Here is a 25,380-nt window from a genome sequence, read left to right on the forward strand (position 1 = left end):
CATAAACATGTTCCTCATCTATGAAGTCACAGAAAATGTGTTTAAGCATGTGTCCACACTGCACCTATTCAGATTCTTCATTTATTTCACCTATGTCATTTATCTAAAATCTCTGAAGTTTTAAGTGTGTGTATGTGTGTATGTATAAACAGATGTTTTGAAACTCCAGATGAACGGAGATAATATAAACAGTTAAGTTTTTGGTAGCATTTTTTACTTCTTTCAACCTTATTCTCATTGTAATTAAACATTTTTAAAAGCATAAGTTTCTCAATACAAAGAACTCTATGTACATGTATCTGCAAGTACACAGAAACTTGATTATATTTAATAACAGTGTTTACACAATGGATCAGAAACTACCTCCTATATAAAATAATACCACGTACAGGTCTGTGTTTATAGACACCTGTTTTAACATAATCATAAGTAATATGTATAAGATGTTCCATCAGTTTAGTTCCAAAATAATTTAAGGGATAGATGTTAATTGGCTCTAGTGATATCAAATATAAACTATTTCAAAGGCAAGATTTTTTTTATGTTATCATATTTATGAACCACACTGTATATGAACTTCTGTTTCACAGGCAGAAGATACCAAAGCTAAATTGAAAATGCAATGATGTTTATTTTCCTCATAAACATATATAAAGTATATATATTTTACTAATCGTCATGCACTCTCTGAACCCTCTCTGTGTAACCTTCTGATATATGAACTATCTTTTCTGAAAGCTTCATAAAGCTTTTCTCTTACCCCATAAAGGTGAGTAGAGATATAAGTGAATAACTTTGTTTATATAAATTACTTTATGCTGTATATGGGTAGATGGATGCCACTTTTTCTGCATTTCTGTCTTGGAGTAGTCACAGGATAATATTGTTTGTGGGCTGTATAATATGATTTGGAAAATCAGATCATACCAGGCTTAAAATAAAAGGAGAGATCTACAACAAAGAGCGAGAAAATGATGTGTGTTGCATACAAAAAAAGGAGTGATATTAACAATTCGATGGCTTCCTGGTTGGGAGACCAGCCTGAGCCAGACGCATATATTAAGGGCTGTCTGCTGCCGATGTGAGCTTGCTCAGTGCGGTGGAAATGAAGAATCACCTCCTCTCTGACACCAGATTATTTTTACATTTTAATTTTGAAATAGTGAATCACTGTTTTACATAAATATACTAATCCTTGCTTGATTCTTTTTATTTCTCATATTGTTTGCTAATTTACTGTGAACTTCACGTGCTTTCTTTCAATATCGTCACTCACCTTAGACATCTATCAAATACCAATGAAGTATTAGTTTTTCTTTTGTCTCTTTTCTATTGCTCTGTTAATATTGTGATACTCATGCTTTTAACTTTTAATCTATAAGGAAAACAGCAATTTTTCAAAATGGCATTTTTTAAAGCCTTTTAGGATCCATCAAGGAAGCCACTTCTGGAATTTTGCCAGATCTAAATATGATTATATTTCATTTCAGGGTTCACGGGGTCAATAGCTTTCTGAGTATAAAAGTCCTTAACACTTCAGTGTTCAGGGATGCCGCAGAAGAGGTGTAGAGATATTCTTGTCATTCAAGCATTAGGTCACATTAATAATGTCTAGAAAGAGGTAAAGGTATCTCAGGGGAATTACAGTACAAGTTAATTTCTAATGAAATTAGAAAAGGTATATACCACCTTAAATTCCTTAAATTTAAATAAACATGTTGGTACATGTCCCTAGGCTTGGTCTAATTCACCTGATAAATATGTAAATGGTTTTACAAGCTGTCACGTTTGAATGAGTTTCGAGAAAAGCAGTACATAAAGGGTTAGCTAACACCCAAATTTTCTTGCCATTTACGCACGCAGTGCAGCCTACATTTCGGTAGGCAACAAATGCAGGCATCATTTTGATTACTTGGATTCTTTTGTTTAATTTCTTACTAGACATTTAACTTAGCACTCAAATCCCACTGACCTTTTAGTGACTGTATTTGGAAAAGGAAAACAAAGTTCCTAATGTAGAGAAGTTTTCAAAAATCCTGCACATTTGTAAGCATTTGAAAAATAGACTTTTTAGTGTGGCTCTGTAAATACATACTTAGTATGTAGAAATTTAGGTGCTATTATTATCTGTCATTTCTATCTTTGTACTTAGTTTTTGTAATCTATCAGGGACCAACTACACACTGAGGCATTATATGCATGTGTATATTAATACACATAATATATATACATGAATATATACACACTAATACACATTACTGTGTATAAATTAATAAACACTTAGGTATAGGCTAATATAAAATTTTATATATATTCTGTATATATCTTATTTTTTTAACTCTTGCTAAAAATAGTATGAAAATTGAGACTTTGTTGTAAAATTATCCACAACATCTTTTTCAATGAGCTACCTTTGATTTTCATTGAATGTTGCTTTTTCCCTAGTTTTAGCAGTTGGAGTACATTGCTAACCAATAATATTAACTTGTATGTATTGTTTTACTTGTGGAAGTTTGAAAGCAGGTGGAACATAAAGGTAATTGAGATTAGGTGAATTTAAATTAAATAGTTTTATATAATCAATCAGCTAATTCCATGCATATTTGATGGAGAATTTAAAAGTGAAAAATTTTCATATAGTGAAATATATTTTTCATTGTTAGTGTAAGTAATGTGATTTTAAGTGTGTTCCCTTAATTAACTACTAAACAAACAAAACTAGTATTAAAATAATCATGAACTGTATCTGTTAGGTCAACTAAATAAAAATAGTAACCTCCAAGTTTCATCTTGGCCTTTCGGCCTTTTAAGTTTTCTGGGGTGTTTTGGATTCTTCTGCGTAGGTAGATTTAACCATTCCTCTTTTCTAAGAAGTTTCTTCCTCTCTGTTGGTAGGTGTCTGACAATTTGTGAACACCAAATGACTATTCTGTGGAGTCATCTTTCTTGCCTTTGAATTAGCTTTCCCTAGGCCATGAGTCAACATCAATATTTTATACATCCAGATTGGTAGGTCTTTTTTGAAAGTCTTCTATGTATTTTTTCCAGATGTTTAAATGAATTGTGAGACATTAAATGTACATTGTTAGGTCTTTCCAGTTTTCAAAGATCTTCACAAAGAGATTTGGGTGACGTTGAAAGCTAGCCAACAGAGGGATTGTGGGATTTAAAACTGTAACGTCTTTCTCATAGTGGACTTCCTATTCTTAGTGATGAGGGGGGAACCAGTCTGTGGCTCAGTTATTACTGTGTTATACATCACTCCAAAAACCCTGCCTGTGCGTTTGTAAACCTTGGGGAGGTTTCTACATTAGACAACATTTTTTGTTGGAGGATTACACCACAGTCGGTTCCCTTCACTTCTCTCTCTTCCTGGCCCCCCTCCACCCAACATGGAGCCTTTTCAACTTCTTCAAAGAAGTGGGGAAAAAAAGTAGACTCTTTATTAATGGCAGAAAACAAACTGGCTGCTGGACTTCCGAGACAGCCTTCTAATAATAAAGCAGAGGAGGCACTGTGACAAAGAATTCCTGAATGTACTAAATATATAGGGAAGCCTATTTAAATTCACCAGAGGGGCTTAGAGGACAAGCAGCAGAAAGTTTAGAATTCAATTCAAGCCATGCCAGAAAATGAAAATGCACTTAAAAAAGGATTTCTGAAACAAATGTTCAAAGACATGTCAACTTTTAAGGTTCTTTCTAGAATAATGAAATTCGTACTCTAATTTCTGTGGTGACTTATTCAATTAGAAAGGAAATGTGATTAACAGGATCTCAAAGGAACAGTATCTTCTGTTTAAAGAAAATGTGTTTTCTTTCCATAGAGTGGGCTCTAGTGAAGTCCACTGAGTACACTGACGAAAATCACCAGAGTATGTGCATGAGACAAAGAGATGATGTGTTTTTTTTCCAGCAGTATCATAATGGAAGTGTTCTTCCTACTTTGGAAGAAAGAGACTCAACTTGTATCATCTTTCAAGTTCATTTCCACCCATTCAATTCTGTGATTTATAATATTTTAAATAAATGTAATGAAGTAATTCTGAAAGAGCAAATTGCTGATAAATAATTGGACTACGTGTAGCTAAATTTGAGAGATTAAAAAAAAATGACCCCTACTTTATCTCTTACTGACTTTAGAAGATGCTCTTTATGCTTACTCTATAAGACATGTAAATCCATAGGGAGCAATGACATCTGTAAGAATATATGTTTTACTGGTCTGAATGTTGAGATAAAGAACTGCTTTTAGAGTTAATTTAAAGACCATTATGGCCTTGACTCAGGGGTGAAATTTCTAGCAGACTTTTTCCTAAATTCTTCTTGTAGAATTAACATAGATATTAGAAAAAGATTGTCATTCTGTGTCTCAGGGATTACAAATCATAAAGAGGATGGAAACTTGGTCTCACTAGTGACACATCTTGGTTGCCATTGAGGAAAGATTCTGCTTGAGAAAGAAACCCATGTGAAATTCATCAATTCATAAATACAACTTATCAACTCAAAGTAAGTTATTAATTCATTAATTAATCCATTCATTCATAAATGTATATTCAGCATTGAAAAAAAAAAGAATTCAATGAATTAAGCCTGCATCAACACATGGGACCACTATGGCCCATTAAGATGTGACCATTTAACAAAATTTGAGTTTGAAATGAAATGTCATATATGTGAATATTAGTTATAGTTATAGATATTTAATACTTAATGGTAAAAAGTAGTTGTTTCCCTCAGTACATATAGATGCAGCCTGAGCCATAATCTACCAAATAACTGAACTGATTTCCACGCAAGTTTTAATGACATTTTAATATCAAGGACTTCAGTGGACCTCATGATTGATGAATGAAATAATCCAAGTAAATGCCTTAGCTCAGTCTCTAGCACCAAGAAAGCACTCAATGAATATGAGCTTCTTTCTTCCTGTGTGGGTTTTAGTATTCATTTGCCTTTGCTAAAGAGACTGTCTTTTCATCACCCAAATTTACTGGGTATACACGCTCCCAAAGAGTGAGATGCAGACACCATTAGGAAATCATTTCAGCTTCAGGGCACTCACAAATCTCTTACTATAAATATGTTTATCAAAGGTTTTCTGAGTGCCAGCTATAGGAGAGAAAAAGAGGAATTCTGCTCTTAAATAGCCTATGGTATACAAAAGATATCTTTCACCTAACACTTTTTGTCCTTTTTGTCTGCCTTAGCATTTCATAAATCCTAAAAAGAAGTTTTATTCCTTTTTATACTTTATAGATGAGCATTTTATGTGCTTTGTCCTATTTTCTAGTTGTTTATAAGACATCTATATACTCTTGAGTTGCTTTGGACAAGATATGGGGTAGTGTTAAGATTTTTCACTGCCTAGATTCTGGTCAGATTATTCCCTATACCAGGAAAAGATCTGGTGATTAAGAGTCATTGGTAGACCATGAAAATGGTAATAATTGTGGTTTATAGAAATGATACGTCCAGAATAATTGGACCAAAATGTAGTATTTATGTATGATTTCAGTCCATCTAAAAAAAAAGCCATCATTTAATTTCTTTAAAAAATAAGTTGAATTGAATATAATGATATTAATCATGCAAAGGTTTGTAAAGCAGCAATTGTATTGATTAGTCAAAGGATCCAAACATTCTAATCGGGCTACTCTCTGGGAGTTAACAAAATATGCAGAATAAACTTGGATTTTTAGACATTTGCATCATGAATGGCCACCTTTGAACTTGAACAGTGAAGCAGAAATAGAAGACCAGAATTCTAATACTACTTCTACCACTGCTGTCTTACGGAACTGAACCTCTCTCCTTTTCAATTTTTTAATTTGCAATTGATTTAAAAATTTTAAATGTGGAGGAAGATAATTTTAAAGTGATTTAAAAATGTATATCATTAGATAGTTGGATGAGGACTTTTTGGGTCAAAGAGTAGGAAAGAATAGCATTAACTTAGATCATTACATTAATCAGACTCTTTCAGTAGTGAAACTAGTTTAAATGAAAAAGGAAACTGTATGTCCATCATCATCATCTCTTCCTCCTCCCCCCCTCTTCCTCCTCTTCCTCTTCTTCTCTTTCTTCTCCTCTCCTCCCCTAGCTGGTTCTCTCTCTCTCTCTCTCTCTCTCTCTCTCTCTCTCTTTCTCTGTTTCTCTTTTTATCTCCAGTGTGTTAACTTCATTCTCAGGCAGTTGGCCTCATTCTCACATCTCTCTATGTGATAGCAAAGATGGCCGTTGGGAACTCTCAGCCTGCATCATGCATCATTCCTAGAGCTTATGATTCCAGAATGGGGAGGTAAAAAAAAAGGTTTCTTTCTCTCTATCCCTACATCACTTTCATTTCTCTGAAAGGCTCCAATTGGCTCTGTTTTGGAGCCACCTCTCTCTGCATTTGAGAGTTACTCAATTGGACAGCCTTTGTAGGGAGAGGCTTACAAGATTAACCTAGTAAGGTTAATGTCAATGGCAGAAGGTGAAAGAAATTCAAAGCAAGCAAAAATGTAACAGGGCTCCCAACAACCACAACATATTTCTAAACTGCTTAGCATTATGATATGTTATAGGCTTCTGTCAAATACGTTTGTCTTGGTAAACTTAGTGGGCCCTATCCACATATAGGCGATATTAAGTTTTTGGCCCAAATGTGTTCTGTATAGCATTGTAACTGCAGTTCTCAACCTTGAGTATCATGGAGGTTAATTACATTTTATTAACACTTCCCATGATCATTTAATAAATGGCATACATACATCAGGAAAGTCAATATTTGGACTCATTTAGGAATCTGCCCTTTTTTTAATTATTTAGGATTATTAGAAATGGGAGTTCGGTTAAAAAAAAAAAAAAGAGTGGCAATATATTCTGTAGTCTAATGTCTATCCTCAGCCAGCATATGTTTAAGCCATTCTGTTACAGCACATTGTATATCCTGTCCACTTTTACCTCTAATATTAGGGAGCTTTATGTTGTTGATTCTTGAGAATATTTTATTTTGGCTCATAAATTTATTTCTCCCCCTTCTACTATCTTTATGGTTAAAAATATACATTCTAATCATATAAAGTCAATATAGTGGCTATAATTATATATAGATATAATTGTATTTGTATAGTTGTATATATATAATATACACATATATATAATTACATCTTTATATATGTATAACCATTATATGACTCTATATGATTAGAATGTTAGATCTTTATCCTTTTCAGCCCTATTGTTTATTCATGGTATGACCTGGGCAATTTTAAACATTTTAATACCAAGAACTACTACATAGGGCTCTTCTTCAATGAGAAAAAGATGAATTTGTTATGAATAATGATTCTTATGCAAATCATTTTGCAGTATTTTTGTGATGCAGATGAGCAATGCTATAAATATAATTTAGAAAGTTTGAAAATTGATTTTAACATTCTCAATTCTTCTTCCTAATTAATCAAATTACAAAATTATGCTGTGGTTTCCAGTATATTAGAATAAGTTGTCAGATTTGGAACATCTGTTTATGCTCGTTTTATGAATATGTGTTTCTAAACGTCTGAAATATAGATTGCCATAAATAATGTCTATTATTATTCTGTGGAAGTATGATATCTACTTCCTCCCACCATGCTTGTTTATTTCCCACAAAGAAAATCTTCCAGATTTGTATTTTATCTTTTTCCTTATCAAGATTGAAAAAAAAAAGACTAGGGTTTTAGTTAAGCTTTGCTGATTGGTTAAGAAAAGGACAGCTGTCATCGGCAGTCTTTCGACACTGTACCGTGGCTCCAGACAGTCAGCTGGTACCATCACTTTGTCCCAACTATAAATCAGTCTTGTAATGGCCAAGGCTGACACCTTGACATTTTCAAGAAGAGTAAAAGATCTGATTTGAATGGAAATCCATTTTATTTCACAAATCTTGGGTTACTACTCTCCAAGCCTTTTCTTCTTGTCTCCTCTTGAGACTTATTTGGGATTTTCATAATCATTAGAGGATGATTTTAGTTGTTACATCATCTCATCTTTTAGCTGTAAAACCATATTCTTACTTCCTTCTTCAATCCCGAGATGCAAAACTTGATTTTTTAAATTTTATGTAAGAAAAAAGTTACCAATATGCCAGATTTTATTTTAACCATGATGTATTGATAGCTTTAAAATGTGGCAGTAGCAGCAACTGCCATTATTTTTTCAGAATTTTTGGAAAATATTCTGTGATTTAAAAATACAAGCTGTGTACACACATATGCAGATTAACGTTTGGTTATCTAATAACATACAATGTCATTTATGGAGTGATTTTGAACTACAGTCAAGCAGGTCTCAAGCCTAGAATCCTCTGAAAAGTATTTGTACTTTCATATTCTTGCACATAAAAAGGTAGGTTTAAGGATTATAGAGTCAGTAAGGAATAGCATGCATTTAATTGTATTATGTGGATCAGGCATTATATTCCGCCTTGGTCTTTTTGACCATTCAACCCAAGCAGCATAGAAAAAAAGGCAACATTTAACTGGTGTGAAAAGAAATTCTTCATAGCCCTTTTAGGAGGTTGGCATTGAATGTTTTAAAAAATTAACTACTCTGTTATGTCTTCCACCTTTAGGAGAACACTGCAATTTTTTTTTTTTAACCACAAAGGGGAAGAAAGTACTTCCTTAGTATTTTTGCTCTCTCCCTCAACAAGATTGATCTAAACTCAATGAAACCTTAGATCTTCTAACACAATTATTAATCAAAAATTTGAGCATCACCTCTCTCTTTTATTAAGTATGGAAAAATTACAGTGCTTGTCAGTGATTTCTCTTTATCATCTTCATTATTAGTGTTCAGTTTAGTCCCAAATCTCACTTCTAAACAGGAATATTCTTTGAGTGCTAAATTCATTATTTTGTAATCCCCTATGAACAAGTGGAGTTATAGACAGTTGCAAACAGGAGACTCTCAGCCTTTAAATCTTTTTATCCACCCTTCTACCATTCATTCATTCATTCATAATCTACAGGACAAGAGCCTATGATAAGTATGTGTGAAATGCAAAATGAAGTTAGAATTCCTTCTTCACAAGATTTTATGTTCCTATGAGAAAATAAGGAAAACTAAAAAAAAGTTATCAAGTCAGAATGTGACAGATCCAGAAGGAATATATTAACACAATGTTTTGAGATTCAAGAGGAAGTATTTACTTTGGTTATTGAGAATCAAAGAAAATTCCCTAGAGGAGGTTGCATTTAGACAGTCTGGGATACATAAGACTTCTAGAAGAAGTAATGACTGGGTTTCAGGAAAAATATGCAGCATGTGCAAATGTGTAGATGCAGGAAAGATGAGCTATGTTTGGCATTCAATTTCATTGGAAGATTGGGTACATTTTTATAAGATGGCTATTGAAGGGTAAGCTGAGGTCAGCTTAAGGATGCCCTGCAATGCTTACAGAGGCTCTTCCAGTAATTGTGCAGTGTTATAGTGTGGCAGGCACTAGGAATCCTTTAAACATTATTTTGGAAAATACAAGATTAATCCAAAATCGGTGTAACTTAAGACCCCTACCCAGGGAACATATCAGAACTACTTAGAAAAACTTACGAAGACACACCATTCTTCCCATCCTGCACATTCTGACTCAGCAGGTGGAAGTAGAGCCCCTGCATGTGCATTTCGTAAAAGCTCCGAGACAATTAACACTCCAATTGATGAAGAGTTGGGTAGAGAATGTTGAAATGAGAAAAATCAGGGATAACTAGACACAGAAGAAACAAAAAAGGAGATCTAAACCAGGGAGTTCCTAACCTGAAGTCTACCGTGTTCCCATGAGATTATGTGAAATATACTGAATGGTGGACATCCATTTTTCTGGGGAAAATGATCCAATAGTGTTTATAAGATTCTGCAGATCTCAAACTCCCAGTTTATCCTTTCCCTGACTGATATATATAAAATAGAATAAACAAGTTTATACTGTATAGCACAGGGAAATATATTCAATATCTTGTAGTAGCTTATGGTGAAAAAGAATAAAAAAATGAATATATGTATACTCATGTATGACTGAAGCATTGTGCTGTACAACAGAAATTGATACAACATTGTAAACTGACAAAACCGCAATTAAAAAAAAAAGATTCTGAATGGAGACTAAAACCATCCCAAAATTAAGAACCACTAGAAATACTTTCACACTTAAGTGTGAAAAGGAGATGCTAAATGTAAGAAATCATGACATTTCTTAATATAAGACAATTTCATGACCTAGTAGATTGCATAGGGATAAAAAATTGTGGCAGTGAAGAAAGGAGTAGAAAATGACAATACATTTTTCCACCTTTTGCCACTAGAAGAATGAGAATCATGATAATCCTGCGAACCAGCATCAGATACCCCCCGACTTCTATTTCAGTTAATACAGCACTGATATCATGCATGTTGGATTCATGGTGTGAATATGACTCCCAGAGTATGATGTCAAACGGGTAATGAACATCTTAGAGGTGATGACATAGCTTTGACAACCATTTTTATGGAGAGCTAGTTGAATATGCTGAAGTCAGGAATCTAGGCTTCTTCTATCCTGTTTCTCTCTTTGATTTTCATTTCCCAAGTAATCTCAAAATGACCATTGAAGATACACCATGTTGTTTTTCAGACAGTAGGAATATGTAGGGGAAAATAAGGGCACTATACTTCCTTTTAAAGAAAATTTTTGGAATTTCTGTATGTACCTTCCACTGTACCCTTAGAACTTAGTCACCAGGTACACAAAGCTTTCGGGGAATAGGTGCATGGAAATGCGGACATTTTCTGGGTAGTCATTCATTCAGCTAAAAACCAGAGGTAAAAGAGGAGAATAGATAATGCAGAAAAACTAGCCGACTTTGTAATATTCATGAAGTAAATAATTTTGAAGCATTCAATAACTAATGATGCAAAACCATAATATAGAGACTTTTTATCTCAACCTTCAGCCTAAATAAATATGTTGATTGGAAAGAGGTAGAAATTTCTTTATAACATTATTTATGAAAACATGTCTCATTGCAAACCCCTGTCTTTCTCAAGTGATTTATCCTGAAATGCTGGAATTCTTCTGTGTGGAATTCAACTGGAAAGATAGTATTCCTAGTTAAAAAGAGAACAACTACCTATGACATAACCTACAAGTCCAATGTTATTAAACCTACTAGTCTCAATCCATCTTAAATGAATTAAAAATATTTTCACATTAGTCTAAAGACAGCTAGTTTCTTTACAAAATAAGTTAAACTTTTTCCTGCACAATAACAAGTGTTCGTTTTATAAAATTAGACATTTCAGACAAATAGAAAAGCAAAAAAAGTATGAATCTCATCACTCAGAAAATAACTCTTGTTATCATCCAGTATCTAATCATGCTTCTCTCTCTCCCTCTTCTTTGTCTCTCTCTCTCATCTCACACACACACTGAATATCTTCATGAATATTTGCAATTTGATTTTTAATGGTTAAATACCAAATGAACACTTTCCCACATATTATGTTAACATATGTTATTGTTTGAGTGTAATACAATTTATTTAACCAGTCCATTCATAGGTGTAAATTGAGTTTATTTCCATCCTTTTTTCCTAATATAAATAGTATTCTGAGATAAATACATACTTATAAATTGTATGTAATTATTCCCTTGGTATAGTAATTGGGACAGATGATAGTGGCCTGAATGAAGGTGGTGGCAGTGGAAGTGGAGTGACAAGGAGGGAACAGAGAAGTGTTTAGAAGATGGAATTGACAGAGCCAAGTGATTGACTGTATGTGGGATGATATCTGGAAAATTTTAACCAGGGTTATTACTTCCCCAGATTATGCTTGTTCCTTTACTTCTCTGTTCTCATCTTTTCAGTGACATGTGTTGCCTTAATGGAAGGGCAGACACAATCAAGAAAAAAGTCAACAGAAGATCTAAAGTGCTTAGTAGAATATTTACAAAAAAAACAAAACTTACAGCAAGTACAATAAGCTCAAAACAAGCTTCTCTTTTTTGTATATATATATTTTTTAATTGAAGTATAGTCAGTTTACAATGTTGCATCAACTTCTGGTATACAGCATAATGCTTCAGTCATACATGAACATATATAGATTCATTTTCTTCTTTTGTACTGTAAGTTACTTCAAGACGCTGAATACAGTATCCTGTCCTATACAGTATGGACTCGTTGTTTATCTACTTTATATATATTATTACCTGCAAATCTTGAACTCCCAATTTATCCATTTCCCCCGCTTCCCCTGCTGATAACCATAAATTTGTTTTCTATGTCTGTAAGTCTGTTTTTGTTTTGTAAATAGGTTTGTCTTATTTTTTTTTTTTTAGATTCCACATATAAGTGATATCATATGGTATTTTTCTTTCTCTTTCTGGCTTACGTCACATAGAATGACAGTCTCCAGTTCTATCGATGTTATTGCAAATAGCATTGTTTTATTATTTTTCATGGCTGACTAGTAGTCTATTGTATAAATATACCACAACTTCTTTATCCAGTCATCTGTCAATTGATTTGAAAGAGCTAGGCTCCTCAGAGGGAAATGGTTTTATTTTTAATTCATATATGACTTGGTTAGAAATATTAACATGATGCTAGAGATCTGGATCATAGAACTGATCAAAGTTAGCCATAAAGTAGAGAAGAGTTCAGGATATAAGTAAGAAAGTGGTTGTCCATCACGTAGGACAGCATGAAACTTTCTAGGCTATGTGGGCAGTGAGGAGCCTTGATTGCAAGAGAGAGGGGAGAAAACCAGATATAGACAAGGAACGTCACATATTCTAAGCTCTGACTGCTGCAACTTCTGGGAGAGGGAAGTGGGGAACAGATTCCTGTTAAATGAGTATGAAGACATCAGGACTGGAGGGGTTACGAGCCCTGCCCACCTGGAACCCTGGGGGGTGGCAGTTTTGTAGATGCTTATAGGAATGGCAGCAAGGAGAAGAGTCTGATCCAGCATCCTTCCCCCCTAACTTTCAACCCTTCACCTTCTCCCAAGAAAGTCCTTCAGCAGGGCATGGGAAAGATCTGGAGAAGTTTCCTCGTCTTCAAGAGGCATCAAGGAGACAGCTAAATACAGATGGAGAATGCTGTGGAGTTCCTGAAACCCACAACAACTGTGAGGACCAAGGAAAGTGGTTTAATCAGCAAGCTGGGCTTGCTGAGAGCAGCGTTACACAGCCTCACGGCCGAGGGAAGAATTTCATGAATTTTCCAAAGGTAAAAGACCAACACCCAAGGAGACATTTCAGCATTGGTTAGTGAGGACCAGAAAAAACAGTGGGTAACCTTAGACAGGAGAAAGTAGAAATCAGAGATGAGAAATGCCACCTTTGTTATATACTAAGTGCTCATATATTCTGGGATATTCTAGTCCCTTTTAAAATGGCAGATTCAAAAGTGATAACCATATTTCTAGCCTTTCTTTTCCTTTACCTTTCTAGGGGGTGAATTAAGAACCTTTGGAAATTGGAAACCTTTTCATGTAGTTTACTCAAGGGTTAGCATAGGGTGTAGTCTTTTTCAAGTTTCTTTCAAGACTTTGCTTTTTGTTATTTTGTCTTGGTCCTTGTCAGACAGGCCCGTTTATTAATTCACTCAATCAGCAATCACATTGAGTACCTTCCGTATGGCAAGCAGATTATTCTAATCTAGAAACTTAGTTTTATAGTGTAAATTTAGTTTCAGCTGCAGTTTATTTTATTGTATTTGTTTAATGTTAATTGAACATATCGATACCTTTATACAGGATGGAGTACATGCTTCACAAAATTCTTACTGACGGACACTAAGGTTACAATTAGAAAGAAACAAAAGTGCATGCAAACACAACTACTCACAACAGCATGGGAAATACTGATGATGCTAAAGAAAATCTCCAATGGAATAGTTGAGAATGTGCTGTATAAAGTCATGGTACATCTCTTCAAAAATCATTGACTGAAAAAATGTCATGAGAAAAGCAGCATTATTTCTTTGTTAGTGCTTCCAATATCTCTCCTGGCAATTCAGGTGGAACAGAGAATCCAGTGAAATCTGGTGCTTTGCATCATTATCAAGCTCATATCTGCCAGCTGATCATGTGTGATACAGCAAAAATGTAAAAGCATTTGAATCAATAGCTCTTTCAGATGCTCTTCTGATAAAACTGCTTCATTTTCTTTTCTAACTAATTAATTCATGTAAGTGGAGAGATTAACAGAAAAACTTATTCATATTATGAGTAACAGGATCCAAACAGTTTATTGAACTGTATTGTTGGCATCTTTGCAACCAGTAAGACTCTTTAATAATCAGATCTCAGAAACATCCGTCTTAGAAAGGAGTATACATTCTGGCTTCCACTTACTTGAGAAGGAATTAACCTAGGGTCAGGAGCAGAGGTTAGGTTACTTCTACCTGGAAATTAATCAGAAAATTCATTTTGCCCTTTGATGTTGCTTTTCTGCCCACCCACCCCACGCCTACCTTCACCTTTTATCTTCGTAAGATCCTAAAGCTCCCTTTCACGCACTATGGTAGTTGAAAGGAATTTAAAGTTGTGGATTTCTATATTTATGTAATTATATACTGAAAATATAATAGGGTAGGGGAAAATGTTTTTAGGAGATGTGACACCTTAAAGAAAATTCACCGACATCAAAAGTGACTCTAATATATTGGCAAATTTCAGGCTACATTTCTAGTCATATTTCTGCTAGAAGAAACCTACTTTCCATTTTGTGTTTTCTCATTTGCATGACTGCAAAGCTATTCATGCATATGAAAAGGATATTATTCATCTCCATACTCCTTCCTCTCCATATTCCAAACCCAATGTGTTGATGGGTTATGCATAAGGAAACACTGCTGTATCTATATATTTATGCATATATACCTATGTGATTCAAATTCGGTATCACAACGGGATAGCAAGCCCAAGTGATAACATTATGTACTAGATGTGTCATATTACATCATTAATAGCACATCAAAATTGTCAAATATGTTGGAATCCAGTAATTGCAAGTGACAAGCTTTAGCGTGATTTGTCTCCATTGGGAAGGATTGAAAAAGTGAGAGAAAGGAGTATACTTCTGAATTTCCCCTCTAAGTGCATATGGTAGGTTCTTATTACTTCTGCAAATATTTTTAGTGAGATGCTGTTTTCACAGTATTCATGGTAACTAGCTAGTGCAGTTTTCATGTGCTTGCACCTTATCATCTCCCAAGTTCAGAAACCCAGTGCTGTTCCAGAAAGAACTACAAAGTTGAACTGGCAGGAAGAAAAATGACCAAACTGGCAGGGCTTATCTCCCTCTAATGTGTGATTCTTCTTAACTCAATATTCCGGGAAATTATTCACTTGAAAGTTTAGACGGAGTTCACAAAGAAAAATGATTTCTCTTCTACTCTCCGGTTCTACTCCTACTCCTCCTCCTCAGAAAAGCTAATAGTATTGCTTCATTCCCAAAAGTTTTCTCTTAAAAATGTCTCAGCATTTGGCAATAAGAGGAAAATAGGATGACAGTGAATTTCATGGGCACAGAACTCATTCATTACAATGATGAGGTATTCAAGAATCCCCACCCTTTGTGTCCTGCTTTATCTGTATTTGGGGATGGCATGGATGAGGAGAAAAAGGAAGCTTATGTGTTTTCTTTAAAATTAATTCCCAGCTTTATGAGTGAATTATTGTAAGCCCCGAGGACATTATAACTGCGTTCTCCTTTTCAGTAATTGTGGCAGATATTAAAGTGCACAGACAAAGGTAGTCATGTGTAGAATAACCTGTTTTTTTAGACAGACCCACTTGTCCGAGATCAAACGGCTGCAGCATGTTTAGGGTTACAGTCTCCTCCCTTCCTCCTCATTCTCAACCGCAGTGGAGCTTTTTCCAGCGTTGCCATGGTAACACTATATCTGGCTGCTAGCTCTGTCGTAAGTTATTGAACTGAGACTGGCTTTTGGTTTAGCAGATAATTAGGTTCTGTCTCACAGGTTCATTTTCCTGTGACTGGGACGTGAATATGACCTACAGCTGGCCTCAATTTCAGTGTCACAGGCAAAACTTTAACCCTTCCCAAGCTCCCAAGGCTCTGAAGCCTTGCTTGTGAAGGGGAGGAAGTCCGGTGCAGCCCACCCACACCTAGGAGAGGATCACCAAGTCCCCATTTTATTTTTTATCTTCATCATAACACTAAGGAAAATATGATCAAGATTGTACACTTAGAGCATTTTAAAAATTAAAAATATATCAGCAATATAGTACATGTACTATGTGCATTTTATATATAACATGTAATGTACAAAGCATTCCCTAGTCATTATCTTTCCCCTACTTCTTAAATGACTTTTTAAGTCACGTCAAAGTACCTTGTGCTGCAGTTTGGAGTCCACAATACTTAGGTTTCAAAAACCCCATTCTCAGGAATATTAGCTTATTCTTAGCTTATTCTCAGCTTCCAGAACTGCCTGTTGGTTGATTCATGCCCCTCCTTCTCCTGTTTATAAACCCTAGATTTTTGCTGACATTGAAAGGTGCCTTTGGAGTCACAGACAGGTCCGTGCTATGGGGAACAACGCCACCACTCTGCTAATATGCCCGAATGTTCACTCAGGGCTTGAATCTTGCTGGTTTGGAAAGCAAGCAAGATATGTCCTTTGTTTTGGACAAAGAAATAAGCGTAACTTTTAGAACAGATACTGAATTCACAATACTCACGGCAACATGGGGACCTGCGTGTTTAATAGGAGAGAGTGTGTCTTTCTATGTCAAACAATAGGAGAGACCCTCAAGGAAATCTGTCTGAAAAATTTAGTGCATTATCCTCAAAATGCAAGAAAGGAAGAAGAGAGAGTTGAGACCACCATGATTAAAACATGAATTAAAGAAATTCTATTGCTTAATTGGCTGGAGAATCACACAACTATGTCAGTAGAGATAGGAAAGACTTGGAAGACTCAACAGCTGGATATTCGAACCAGGATACATCTGTGTGTGTATGTGTGTGTGTACCACATAGACTATATTCTGTTTTAATCCATTCCTTCCATTTTCAGACTCCCAGTGAGAAGGGCATTCTGAATGGTAGCAGCCTCAGATGTCCTGAGGAAGAGCAGCTTTGGGTCCAAAAGGGTCCCATGAACGCAGAGAACTTAGCGTAGGGGGTTGAGGTCAGAGGAATTTGTATGAAGTAGTAGAGACAGAGCTGATATGTGAGAAACTCAGTTGTTGGCAGTTATTTTCCACTAAACTGAGTTTCTTTTAACTTTTAATGTCAGTACATAGCACTTCTTTTCTTACTAATAAACAATAAATGTTTGCTGAATGAATGCATGAATTCTTCCTCACTCTCTATTCTATGTAGTAAGAATTAAATGAGCACTCAGTTATAAAAAGGTCTTGGAGTGTCTACAAGCATTTTTCAATCCAAAGTCCTTTAACTGTCTTCTCAGTTTCCCATAACCCTAAGCCCTACACAAGCAGGTCATGTCTTGCCTGTGTTATGGCAACAGCCTTGTCACTGATCTTCTTCCCTCTTATTACCTACTGTAATCTCTATTATACCTGGGAGATGGGGCGTTAATTTAAAATGCTTATCACTTGAAGTCAGCATCCTCCTCACAGCTTCCCAGTGGTTTTCCGTGTAGTATGACTCGCAAACACAATCCTTACTGTGCTTACAAGGCCTGCCTACCTTGCTGACATCATCACTCCCCTCTTTTTACCCTTCTTGTGAACACATGCCCACTGGTGAGCCTTATCCTTTACTGGTCCCTCTGCCAGGAACACATGACTTATTCCTTCACTTTATTCTGGTCTCTACTCAAATGTCACCTTCTTAAAGATGCTTTCCTTAAACATCTTAAAAAGCACATCATTCATTGTCCAACACTTCTCTTGCTTTAAGTTTTCTTCATAGTGCTTATCAGTTCTTGATAGGCTATTAGACAACAAGCAAATATGAATATACCTTTCCCACTAAAATACAAGTTCCTTATGGGAAGGAGCTTTGGTTATTCATGAGTAGACTCTAGTGCCTAGAACCTAGTAGGCTGGACTATAGTAGCCTTCAATAAATATTTGTTGAATAAGTAGGTGAATGAATGAAGACATCCAAGTAGAGGGTCTGGATATCCCAACCTATATATATATTGAGGTTGAGTATCTCAATATACACACACACACACACACACACACACACACACATATTGGAATATATATACATTTTGTGACCAAGAATGAGTGGTCCCAACATAATGAATGAAATACCCTGCATGATGAAATTGTATGAGTCATGAAATAAAATTTAGGGACATAGCTTATTTCTTTAACTTGCTTCACTAGATTGAGGTAAAACAAGGAAATGAAGCTTATTTCTACCTCATCCTTGCATGGATTAAATTCAAAATAAAGCATCATCCATATACCACACATTTCAACCTTAGTCACTCATGGAAGAGTCTTTCTGTAAAGGACCAGATAGTAAATAGCTTTGCTTCTGGGGTCATATAGGCTGTGTCACAACTTCTGTGAACGTCTGTCGAGATGTGAAAGCAGCCACGGGCAACACAGAAACTGGGCTTGGCTGTGCTCCAGTAACACGTTACTTATTAAAATAGGGACTCAGCCACGTTCAGCACACAGACCATAGTGTGCTGACCTCTGTTGTAGTGTCTTTTCCCAGTTCCTCCTCCCACCAAGATATTGAGAGAATGCCCAAAGGACCATGGCTCTCTCACCTGGTTCTTTCAAGAAATGAAACAAATTGGGGAACGGCTGGTGGGTGGAACACTACTGAGGGTTTTTTTTTTCCTTTTTCTCCTTCTTTGTTTAATTATTAGTCATTTCCTAACTTTAAACTGCCACCTCAGTAGCAATAACAATGGTGTATTGGTAAATGTCTAACAACTGACTCTCTGGGGAAGAAAAAAAAAGATGTTTACGAATTTCTGTAGTGTAAATTCTCCCATCATGGCCATTTTAAACTACCACTACGATGTCACTTAACCTTGATGTTGGGGAAAGATGCGCTTAATAGTCTCATGAATCAGTGTGAGCTGGCTCCACCCCACAGCAGGATACATACTTAAAAGCTTCAGTAACTTTGCTCACTGTCACTGCAAAGCCTGTAGGATGGTGGTGGTCTTGATGGGAGCAACTGGTTGGATGATCTCTTGGAATGCCAATAAATGATGAAAAAGTATGCAGATAAAATGTTGTATGTAAAGCCCTTAGCTCTGTGTTTGGTTAAAATACATACTCAGTAAATGGTGGCTATTATCCTCTTACTTTAAGTTATTATCAGCTTTAAGATTAAATGCTTAGCTACTGGCTCAATCCCATTTTAATGCCTTTGTGTTAATAAGGCCTCTTAACATGGACGCAACAAAGGTAAAGGAATTTTGTGTAGCTATTCATGCTTCTGCCCAGCTCAAGGTTAAGATAGCAACAAAATACTCCAACCAGAATAAAAGAAGTCTCCACTTGACTTCAGCTCTTCATAACACTTCACAAGGGTCAAGCTGTGTTATTTTCCTTCAGTGTTAAATAGAAAGCATCTTAGGAGCAGAGTTCAATTATTGATTGAATAGTGAGTTCAATTTGACTGTAATTCTGACAAATACACTTCAATGAGTTCAAGACCAGGGATGGACCAACAAAAGGGTAAAGGTTTCACTCATGTTTGAGGCAAATGCTCAGACTGAATTAGTGACACGGATGTCTTACGTTGTTTGGCTACTAAAAATACAGTTCAGCACCAGTAAAACAATACTAGTAGAATAACAGGGAGAATATTGACAGTGGTTTGAGTGACCAGACACCAAAACGGACATCAATCTGAAAGAAATTAGTAAAATAATAATAATAATAATAATAATAATAATAATAATAATAATAATAATAATAATAATAAATAGAGACCCTGAAAGAGATTAATAAACAGCTTAGGTTTAATCAATCAATATTCAGAAGAAAAGGCTAATAAATGCTGTTTTAAACACTATAAGAGTGTTTTTTTTTTAACTATTTACCCTCTAGTGTCTTCTGCTCATTTTCTTTATAAAGATTTCCGTACTTTTATAAAAGATGTGATTTAGTGTTTGATCAGTGAAATAAGGTAAGAAAGAGAAGCTAATCTTAGTCTTTTCTTCTAGGCTTCTGTTAGCACATAATTTAAATATATTGGTTTTGTGGTGGTTATGCTGGTCTGCTTCTGGACAACCCTTTGTTCTAGAAGCCTTCTTTTTAAACCATGGAATACCTCAGATCAAAACCTGGTCAGAAGTCCCTTCAGTTCCCAAACAGTACTAAATGACTTGAGTTTTCTGTTTCAATAAACTTCTGTATGTATCTTTTGCTACATTTTCTTTTGGTTTTCTGCTCATATTAATAATATTAATGAAAATATATTTTAGGTAATCAGCTTTCTTTTAAACATTGTATGTTATGGAAAATTTTGAAGACACACAAATTTGAGAGAATAGGTAAAGACCTTCTAAATGCCTATCACCCATAGAGGTTAAATTATTCAACTGCTTATTAGAGGGGAGGGGGAAAATTGACATCTTTTTTCCCAGTAACATTGAGATATATTTGACGTATAACATTGTGTAATATATTGTGAAATGATTTTCACAAGAAGGTTAGTTAACAAATCCATCCCCTCACATAATTGTATAGTTTGCCTCTTTTCTTTTCTTTTTTTTTTTTTTTTTTAGTAGGGAGAACATTTAAGATCTACTCTCTTAGCAAATCTCAGGTGTGCAATATAGTATTCTCAACTACAGTCACCATGATGTATGTTAGAACCTCAGAACTTTTTCATTTTGTAACTGGCAATTTGTACCCTTTGATCATCACTCATTTCTCCCACTCCCCAGCTTCTGGCAGCTGTCAGCCTACAATTTGTTTCTATGAGTTTGTGTTTTTTAGATCCCACATATAAGTGAGATCATGTATGATTTGTCTTTATCTGGCTTATTTCATTTGGCATAATGCCTTCAAGATTAACCCATGTTGTCACAAATGACAAGATTCACTTATTTTTTATGGCTGAACAATATTCCACTTTATTATATATATATGCTTTATATGTATATATTGTATATATATGTGGTGTGTATATATATACACACACACACACACATCACATTCTTTTATCCATTCATTCACTGATGGATACTTAAGTGGTTTCCGTGTTTTGGCTATATGTAAACAATGCTGCAATGAACATGGGGGTGCATTATCTCTTGAGATAGTGATTTCCCTTTCTTCAGATACATACTCAATTATTCAACTTTTATCAATGTATGGCCGATCTGGTTTCATCTATACCCACCATTGAGTCATTTCTAACTTCCTGGATTACTCTGAAGCAAGCTCATGTATCATATAATATGCTTACATCTACAAATATTTCACTACATATCTGTAAAAGTAGAGCACTGTTTTGTTAAAGCACAATGGGACTATTTCCCTACAAGTATTTACAGTAGTTCCCTAATATCATCAAATATCCCATAAGTGTACAAATTTTCCTGGTATCTCATGATTCTTGAAAAGTTAATTTGTTTGAATGGGGGTGCAAACACGGGTCACACATAACATTTGGTTGACATACGTCTAAAGCCCCTTTCAATATGTAGGTTCCTCTTCTTTTAGTTCTTTGCAGCTTATTTGTTGATGAAACAGAGTCAGTTGCCCTTTAATGTCTTTCTCCTGCTGGATTTTGCTGATTGCATCCCTGAAGTATCATTAGTCTTGTTCTTCTCTACTTGTATGTCCTGTAAACTGAGACCTTCACATTCAGGTTCTCTTCCTTTTTTTGTTTTAGCAAGATTCATTCATGAATGGTACTGTATACATCCCAGCAGGAATCACACAGAAAGCTTGTCTTTATCTTGGCTAAGTGGGAGGAGGTTTTTGATTTTTATAATGATATAATTATGGTTGCATCATCCAGGAATCAAATATTTCAGACTCACGTGTTAGAATTCAACACATGATTTAGAATTTAATGTTATATCGTTATTTCATGATATTTCAAAAAGAGCACCTTAATCTTCAGGGATTCCACCAAGGGAGCCAGTTTGCACCATTATCCTCGTAAATATCTAACTATGGATTATTCCACTCATAAGTCTGAAATTAGATTAAATTATGGAGAAATTCCAAAGGAAGTAGCCTTGAACAAACACAAGGTACATATGGAGACCTTCTTCAATCGAAAATAATCCAAAATAATCCTGATTCATTCTCAGAAAAGAGCGAGGAATTGCATTAGACCCAGACTTTTGTAGTGACCCTTAACTTTATAAAAACTTAGAGAGGACCAATATGGACTTATTTACAGGGGCAATTCAAAGCATCAGCGTTGTCTTGTGGTGAGTTGTATGAACCATTCCATCCAAAAAGATGATGTGACTTTGTCACTCCCCTGGGATGCAGAGTTGAGATAAAAATGTAAAGACATGATATGAAATGTCAAATGTCTCTTAAAAATAGAAGTATGTGTGTATTCTTGGGAATGGAATAAAAGCATGTGATTGTGTATGAATTTTCAGAAACTTAACGGCTTTTTAAATAGCCATCTCTCTGGTTACCTTTCTGAGTCCTCTTATTAAAAAAACTGGAAAATCAGAGGAGGGTTAATTCATAGCTCATTATTGACTGCACTTTAATCTCATATCATTTGCTGGATGTGAACGGGATATATTTTTTCATTATTTATTTATTGGGGACAAATTATAGCTAGTTTTCCATTTTTGTAGGTGCTTTGAGTTCAAAGTTATGGTATCATACATAAAATACTAAGATTAATCAACAATGCGTTGCTAAAATTAGACCCATGTTCTATTTTGAAACTGGGAGAACATCTTACTTAGATTCTGAGAACTATTACCTTAATGAGTACTCTTCAAGTTCTAAGGTTCCCTGAATCTATTTTAATTCCATTTCAACAATGGAGAGGTTTTTCCAGGAAGTTACATAAATCTACAAAATGAAATGTGGAAGTCCATGAACTACTTCTGATACTTCAATCCTTCCTACTGCTTTTGCTCCCAAAGTAAGAATCTCGGCATGTAGCTTTGTTGTATCATCATTATCAATTTTAAAAGAATTTTCTGTTTTAATTAAGCTTCTTAACCTAATATGTAATTTTACAATTATTATTTCATATAAAATCTTAACTTGTCACAGTTAGGAACCTGCAACAGGCTGAGCCTTTGGAACAAAATTTGAAAATAGGTAAGGATAGCTCGAAGCAACCCCAAACTTACAATGTCTACACAACAGCAGTGATGAGATATTGTGGGCAGAGTTGGACCAGGGATTATTACACTTCTCATGTGGTGGGATTTGTATTATTTTATTTCATATTTCATAACATATGAGATCCATGAAATTAACTCCCTTAAGTAAGGTGCTTTTGTGTTGCTTGTTCTGACAGTGCTGTGCACTAATTAGAATATTAACAGAAAAGTGCTAAATGTAATGTTCCTTATACCAAGGAACAGGTTAGTTTTTATATGTTTAATAAAACCCATACTCTGGGTGTTTTACTCAGGAACCTAAAATTCGGTTGAGTATAAAAAATCGCAATTACTCAGGAAGCCTCAGAAGCTATATTTCATGAGCTGTTGATGTGACATTTATTGGTATATTATAATGTGAAAAGAAGTTTCATGAAATACAAGTAAATATACTTGGCATTAAATTAAATTGTTGTTAAGTGTGTAGTTTATGTTCTTGTGTGACAATTTTAGATTTTGTTTATATCCACTTATGATGCATTTGAAAAAGCTTTTCTGGAGTCTGATTGATTTGTAACCAAATACCAATTTTTATAGTACATCATTACAATTCTGTATTAGTGATAGCACAGTTTGTCAGAGAAGATATGCTTTCTATTGACATTGGAATGTAAGTATTTCTTAATTTACCCTGATAATGACAAAAACTTATATGGGAAAATTTGAGCCAGCGCTATATAATTTTTTTTAATTGAAGTATAGTCAGTTTACAATGTTGCATCAATTTCTGGTGTATAAGATAATGTTTCAGTCATACATACACATACATGTATTTGTTTTCATATTTTTTTTCATTGTAGGTTACTGCAAGATACTGAATATAGCTCCCTGTGCTACACTGTAGAAACTTGTTTATTTTATATATAGTAGTTAGTATCAGCAAATATCAGACTCCCAATTTATCTCTTCCCACCATCTCTCCCCCTGGTCACCAAAAGTTTGTTTTCTATGTCTGTGAGTCTGCTTCTGTTTTGTAAATAAGTTCATTTTTGTCTTTTTGCTTGAGATTCCACATATAAGTGATATCATATGGTATTTTTCTTTCTCTTTCTGGCTTCCTTCACCTAGAATGATGATCTACAGGTCCATCCATGTTGCTGAAAATGGCATTATTTTATTCTTTTTTATGACTGAGTAGTATTCCATTGTATAAATATAGCACAGCATCTTTATCCAGTCATCTGTCGATGGACATTTAGGTTGTTTCCATGTCTAGGCTATTATAAATAGCAGCACTGTATAAATTTAAGTGTGATTTCTTAGAACACTCCCTTTTTTCCTGATATTTTTAAACAAAACAAAATTAATAGATTTTGTAAGAGTCAAATTGAAGAACTTGACCTATTAAATATATAAGCTTGGTTTTATTAGTTGTCATTTTGAAGAAATACAGACCATAAAATAGCAGAATCTTCAAGCCTGAAGATATCTTAAAAATCACCCACCCACTGTTCTGAGGCCAGAATCCCTTAACAACATATTTGGATTATAAGCACTCTGCACTAGTAGTTAACATATTCAAAGGTAGAGAGGTTACTACTTTCATAAGCAGCTAATGATGTCTTTGGGTAGGTCTAATTTTCAGAAAGTTCTTTCCTACATTGAATCAATTTTTTTTTCCTCTAACAATACCAAATATGTGGACATGATAATACTTTGAATATTTAGGGTCATTTTTTTCATGCCCTTCTTTCCCACATATTTTTAATATGCTATGATACATTTTCAGGGATCTCTAAAATTATTGTATTATTATTATTATTATATGCCTACACAGAGTTAAGGATATAGTCTTCCATATTATCAAGGCTGCCCAAGATTTTATAGCCTAACTACAAGGAATTAGGGTCCAACTACAAAGTTAAAAGGGAAGAGTCCACAGAAGACCACTCTTACTTCTGAAAGTTGAGTTTCTCGGATCCACTTCCAGGTTTGTTAATTCACCAGGGCAGCTCACAAAACTAACTGAAATCTACTGTACTTACAGTTTCAGATTTATAGGGACATGATACTGAAAATCAGCCAAAAGAAGAGACACAGTGCAGAGCCTGGGAGGG

The 25,380-nt window shown here is 34.9% G+C and overlaps 1 protein-coding gene across 6 annotated transcripts in view; it reads left to right on the forward strand.

The window, feature by feature from the left end:
• LOC105086820 (uncharacterized) overlaps positions 1-25,380 on the forward strand; it is a 380,981-nt gene that overhangs the window by 332,804 nt on the left and 22,797 nt on the right. For 3 of the 6 annotated variants that reach the window (XR_004138834.2, XR_010384851.1, XM_064496510.1), the window contains 2 exons: positions 4,376-4,511; positions 13,023-23,654. The gene's annotated coding sequence lies outside the window, so the exon portion shown is untranslated. Of the gene's footprint in view, positions 1-4,375; positions 4,512-13,022; positions 23,655-25,380 lie in introns of those variants that run through there. The other 3 variants (XM_064496521.1, XM_064496518.1, XM_064496516.1) reach the window with 3 other exon arrangements.

This window comes from Camelus dromedarius, chromosome 2, assembly GCF_036321535.1.
Source record: "Camelus dromedarius isolate mCamDro1 chromosome 2, mCamDro1.pat, whole genome shotgun sequence".
Classification (NCBI taxonomy): domain Eukaryota; kingdom Metazoa; phylum Chordata; class Mammalia; order Artiodactyla; family Camelidae; genus Camelus; species Camelus dromedarius.